The following is a 6,000-nucleotide window of genomic DNA, read 5'->3' as shown; positions in this document are numbered from 1 at the left end:
GCGCAAGGCTCTCTCGAGCTCTCGAGCTCTTGCGGACGACGCGAGTTTATTCGGAGCGTTTGGGTTCGCGCGTCCTTCGAGAGGAGGACATCGATCTGCGAGAGGCGGCCGCCTCGTAAGGAGCGACACGCTCCTCGACAGGTCCCTAGACGACCCTGAAGTCACTGCACAAGGGTCCTTCCGTTGGCAGAACTGAATCGATAGTCGACTGTCCTTTTCTTCGCGCGTCCCCACGAGTCTGCGCGGCGCGCTTCGACGTGCTCTTTCCAGACGTTCCAGCCGGCGAGCACACGGCAGCTTACGCTCGGCGACACCTCGATTTGCCGATATCATAGAACCCCGATGCTATTCCCGCCGTAACATCAGCGACATTTCGCCGCGGATAAACAAATGCGCGCCCTGCGCCCCGAACTCTGCTCCCCTATCGATCGGCCGCGCGAGCTGCGATTTTACGAGCGCAGATTCAGAGCGGCGTTTCACTCGCAGGCCGCGGTAGTCGCGCAGCAGTACCGGTCCGTCCGCGCGTACAAAACTCACGGCTGCCATCGCAGGCTGTTCGAGCTCCGCGGAGCTGCGCGGGATTACTGATCATTTAGCGGAAATTAATCTTAAAGCCCGACAGAGAGACGCGCGGCAGCACCGCGTCAATCGCCGGAAACCCCTCCGACTGATCCGTAATCCAGACACAAAGCGAACGAACTATTAAGCTCGCCTGACAGGTGTAGCTAGCCGTGCCAGCTCGCGTAGCGTTCGCAGGTTCGCGAGCGAAGTTCGCCCGGCTGACGGCAGCGGCGGCGGCGGCGGCGGCGGCGGCGGCTGCGGCCTTCGCGCAGCATCCAACCCCAAAGTGTAATCCGTGGAATCGACCGTGGCGCGCTCGACGGACTCGATAGTGGAGGCTCTGGCGTCGCGTTGCGCGAGAGCTTGCGGAGCTTTCCATTCCGGTGCCGTAGTCCGTCTCGCGAGCTTCGCGGCGACGTTGGATACGTCGCGTCGTGCGCCAGCTATCGCGCCACCCTCCGTCGTCCTAGGGTGGCATCCCCGCGCTCTGCGTCCTTGTCCTCGCGCGAGGCTGCTTGCCTGTCTTCTCCGGCTCGGAATAATCCCAGCGTCGCGTCGCGTCGCGTCTCGGCGCCGCGCCGCGCCGCGCCGCGCGTTCAGCCAGCGTTGCGGAATGCACGCGCGCGGACATCTCATCGCCGGTCCTGCGTGGCTTTGACGCGCTCCTTCCTCTAGCCTTGGAGCCGCTGCCGACAGACGCTCGCGCACCGGAAGACACCGATCGCGCGATTTAAATGTCCGACGGCCGACGGGGATGTGATGTGCTTGGTGTCGCACGGCGAGGACGACGTCGGCGAGCCGCGCTGAGGAAGCGGCCGATTAGAATGCCCGCGGTATGATCGCGGATTCTGCTCCGTTCCGCCGTCGCTGCTCGTGCCGAGGAAGCGAGAGAGATAAATTCACGGGTGTCGAGATGTGTAAGAATTAATCGAGGGAGCGAATCTTCGTCGAGAGAGAGAGAGAGAGAGGGAGAGGGAGAGGGGGAGAGAGAGAGAGAGAGAGAGAGAGAGAGGGAGAGAGAGAGAGAGAGAGAGAGAGAGAGAGAGAGAGAGGATCGTTTGCGAAAACACCGGAAACTGGCCGGAAAGGCCGAGCGATAAGGGCGGGGGGAGAAAAAAGGGAAGAGAGATTTAAACAGCGTGTGTTTTCGCCGACGCAGCCGTTTCCATTTGTGTGATTAACGAGGGAACGCGCCGAATCAACGTGTCAGTGATATCGGATTGTTGGGGAAAATTTTTTCCCCCGGCCGCGGGAGCAACGTGGAACGAATTAATCGGCTGGAGGAGAGAGCCGCTGCAGGTGGGAGAGGGAATGTAGCAATAAAAGAAGATCCTAAAACGCCGTAAAACGACGTGCAGTGCGCAGCAGCAGTTTCGCGGATTAATCAGATATTCGCGTGTTAATCTCGCCGGACTCTCTCGGCCGCCCCGCCGCGCCGCGCCGCGCCGCGCCGCGCCGAGGTCTCGCTTCATGAGACAGCACCTGGGATTGGCGTTTCGCGATTGTGTGTGCGTTTTGCAGTGATCGTCGGAGAGAAATGTGCTGCGAGTTCAGTGCGTGAAGTTCCGTCTCTCAGTTTTCATCCCTCCGCCCCGTTCAATGGAGTTGCTTGCTGTTCGCCGTTCGCAAATGGTGAGCCTCTAATCATGACAGCCGTTAAGCGCGAGTCTCGCCTCGCGAACGCCCCGCGAGACGCGGCAGCGATGTGTTTCGTAACTGTTCCCTCTCGGAATTAGCCGTACCCCCCGCGGACGCAGGCACGCGATTGCTCAAGTTTTCAGCTCAAGCGTTCAGTTGCTCGCCGTAACTTGCCGAGTGCCTGCGTCCGCCTTCTTATCGCGATCAATACTATCGATTGCCGGACTCGGACATCGCGATACCACGAGAAACGTAACGCGATTTAGACGACCTGCTACACTTGGCGGATGAGTAAGAGAGGACCCCTCGCTCTGATTTTGCTACTTGAAGCTCACCCCCAGACTCGAGGCAGATATCTTTGTGCGTTTTCTCGAGTGTACTTCCTGTAACGCGACAGTTGTTCATTTTCAAACTCGCTTCCGCACAGTATGAGCAACGTCGGCGCGGATATTCGCCGATGACAAGCTCGACCCTTTGCAAAATGCATCCGCGAAACAACCTCGGCGAAGACGAGCGACGTCTCAGGCGACGTCTCGGACTCGCTGAATCGCGTTACACGGTTCTAGCCAGTCGCGCGTTGCCCCGAAATTTCGCCCGAAACGACCAGGAATGTCTGTCCGCGGCGCAATTATCGGCGACGTTTAACGAGCCGAAACGGACGGAACGCGATTTCGGTGCAGCCGCGTCGAGAATCGAGAGGCGCGCGGGGGTTAATCGAGACCCCATCGTTCCGATCTTCCGCATCGCGCGGAAACATGGCGGGCATCCTCGCTCTACGGTGAAATTCCTGTTTTTCCAACGGCAGCCAGCCGCCGCGGGGGTTTCCGCGTTTAAATATTCCCCAAGTATGCAAATGCTGTAAATTCGCTGGAAAATATACCGGCAGCCGGAGAGAGAGAGAGAGAGAGAGAGAGAGAGAGAGAGAGAGAGAGAGAGAGAGAGAGAGAGAGAGAGAGAGAGAGAGAGAGAGAGAGAGAGCCGTAGAGAGCCGGAGCTATCGAATCGTTATAGATATATCGCGAAGCGCTGCACACGTGCACGCGAAAATGTATTAACCCCGGTGGCTCGCCGATAATTTGCATAAATGGTCGACGGAATTTACGCGCGACCGCCATGTCGCGCGATCCTTGCGCACTCGCGTTTGCGCTCGCGCTGGCTCTCGCGCGGCAACTTCAAAGCAGATTACAAGTTACCTGCCGATTTACGTGCTCATTATGCCTTTGTAAGATCCCGCGGTTAGCTGCATGCTGGGCTGCGCCGCGCCGCGCCCAGCGAGAAGTTTCAGACACTTCTGGAATAAACTTCGACGCGATATATCTTTGGCTTTGGCGGTTGCGCGAGGCACGTAACGTTGCTCAGCCTCGGCGAGTGCGTGGCCCCGCGTGAGCGCGATCCCTCTCTCTCTCTCTCCTTCCCTCTTTCTCTCTCACGCTCTCGCTCTCGTTCTCTCGCTTTGCCCCGAGCAGCTGAACGTAATTATATGTCCGCGCGTATGCAATTACATCCCCGGAGATGTTTGCAAGTGCACTTTGGACTGTAAGCAGAAATGACGGTGACGATAATGACGTTGAGGAAACGCGTGGATATTGCGCGACGATATAGCGACGGCAATGTGCGATAATAACAAACATGTGCGTGAGTCTCTGTCGGTCTCTCGACGGCAAAGAGACATCGTTCTCCCTTCGTTCTCGCGTCGTAAGGCTGAGTTGGCACAAGCCCGGCGCCCGGTAGAGTGCGAGCGAGTTCTGCGCGAGTTCTGCGCGCGTTCCACGGCGAACGTTTTCACGGTTCCGTAAGTAAGACAATACAGCGGGCGGGCGGCTCCGCCGAGTCGAACGCGCCTCCTAAGGGGACCACGCATTCCAATTTTCTATTCTATATTTCTTCCGAAAACACGTCCCGTGTATTTGTAGCGTATTGGAAAAATAATCTCGCCGCCGTCGCCGGGCCGGCATCGGCACGAAGAGAGAATGCAAATGCGTTTTATTGATAAATGCAGGCCGGCTAACAGACACGCACACACATACATACATACACACACACACACACGTACACACGCGCGCGCACGCTCACGCGACTCCGATTGAATGAAATTTGTTCTGCTTGCGTACATAAGACGCCTGATTTATCTTGCCCGACGCAGCGCGGGCGCAGCGCGGATTACGTGCCGTGCATATGTACATTCGGCGTTTCCTCCTTGAGAAATATGCGGCGAGATTCGACAGCGGCCTTAATTCCCCGGGAATAACCGCCGTAAATCAGGCCGCGGCACCTGCCTGTATGTACATATATTATATTTCATTAATATCTCGCGCCCCGATGCCCCGAACGATACACCCCCCCGAGACGGACAGAGCGTGTTGGCGGCGCGACGAGGCGCGATCGATACAGACGCAACATTCCAAACACACGCGAGGTTTGGGCCGTCCCGACCGACGTGCGCGCCGATCTCTCAGCGAGGGTCCTTGCAGTTCCGATTCGCACGCTCTCGATATCTCGCGCGTATCGACTCACCCTCTTTGCCTCCCCCCTCTCCCCACCCTCTCTGCAACACGCGTGGATTTCCCATCACGATCTCTCGCGAGAGCTCGCGGCCGGATCACTCGACGCGGAGCAACTTTCACTAAATGTCGCTGCTCGCGCGGGATTAGTTGAGACGGCTGGAAAGTTATTCGGCGCCGTAAATAAGTTCGTCGATGCGCGCTGATGTGGCCGGCGCTCGACGCGCCGCGCCGCGACGCGACGACGCGACGACGAGGTCTCCGGATATATGATAGCCGAGATTGAGGGGCTCATTCACGGGACACGGCGCTCTGAATAGGGCATTCGCTCGGCGACGAGACGAAAGCCGCAAGTTTTGATGAAATGCATTCTGTCCGCTGCAGTTGACGATGTAAGAAGGCAAGCGTGCGCGCAACGTAACGCTCTGCGGTTTGCCGTTAGGCGTGCGCGTGCACGAGAGACACAGGGAGAGAGAGAGAGAGAGAGAGAGAGAGAGAGAGAGAGAGAGAGAGAGAGGGGGAGAGAGAGAGAGGGAGAGAGAAAGAGAGACGGGGAGTCGAGACAGCGCGAAGGGGAGATTCATCCCTTCGTCGGATTTCTCTCTTCCTCTTTCCCTCTCTGTCTCTTTCCCTCTCTCTCTCTCTCTCTCTCTCTCTCTCTCTCTTTCTCTCTCTTGCTGACTTTACTTCGACTTCATCTCGAGTTGTCCCCGTTTCGCGCCATAATCAGAGTTCAGCCAACTTCGCCTTTCTTCGCCTCTGCTCGGCAGTCTCCACGGCCAGACGTATTACTCCGCCTTCTCGCCCTCGCTCTTTCGCCCTGAAGTTTCTTTCCGGCATGAATAGAATTTTACCGCTTCAAAAATCAAAGCTTTCAAACCATTCTGAAATTAGAATCAATTTGCCGGAAAGGGAGCGGCTGCGCGCGCGCCCGCGCGCCCAAATGCAGGTGTCGGCGCGCAATACGAGTTTATTTAAGCGACCGAATGATCGGAACGCTTCGATTCACTTTCGGATCATTTTCGACCGAATGGACCGCGCGCGCGCAATTGAATCGGCTCGCGAAGCGACACCCGTAATTCGCGCGTCCCTCAGCCCTCTCCTTCTTGTAAATTGGCTTCCAGCGGCCTCGCTTCAGTCTAATTACTCGGAAGTATCAATTGGAAAACGTGCAGCAACGTCGAGAAAAAAAAAATGAAGGAAATTAGACGATAAGAATCTTCACCGGCGAATTTACAAGGACTCGATCGCGATCCGCTTGAAAATGTATAAAAAAAACTGTGACAATTAGAGGGTTCGC

General features: G+C 57.1%; 1 protein-coding gene across 1 annotated transcript in view; it reads left to right on the top strand.

Annotated features, from left to right (window-relative positions):
- The first annotated feature begins 1,570 nt into the window (after nucleotides 1–1,570).
- The window catches only part of NLG-4 (neuroligin 4), a 248,452-nt gene continuing 244,022 nt past the window's right edge, over nucleotides 1,571–6,000 (top strand). The window contains exon 1 of the mRNA XM_011141664.3: nucleotides 1,571–2,193. The gene's annotated coding sequence lies outside the window, so the exon portion shown is untranslated. The remainder of the gene's footprint in view (nucleotides 2,194–6,000) is intronic.

Source organism: Harpegnathos saltator, unplaced genomic scaffold, assembly GCF_003227715.2.
Source record: "Harpegnathos saltator strain DR-91 unplaced genomic scaffold, Hsal_v8.6 scaffold58, whole genome shotgun sequence".
NCBI lineage: Eukaryota > Metazoa > Arthropoda > Insecta > Hymenoptera > Formicidae > Harpegnathos > Harpegnathos saltator.
This window is presented reverse-complemented; position numbering and strand designations above follow the sequence as displayed.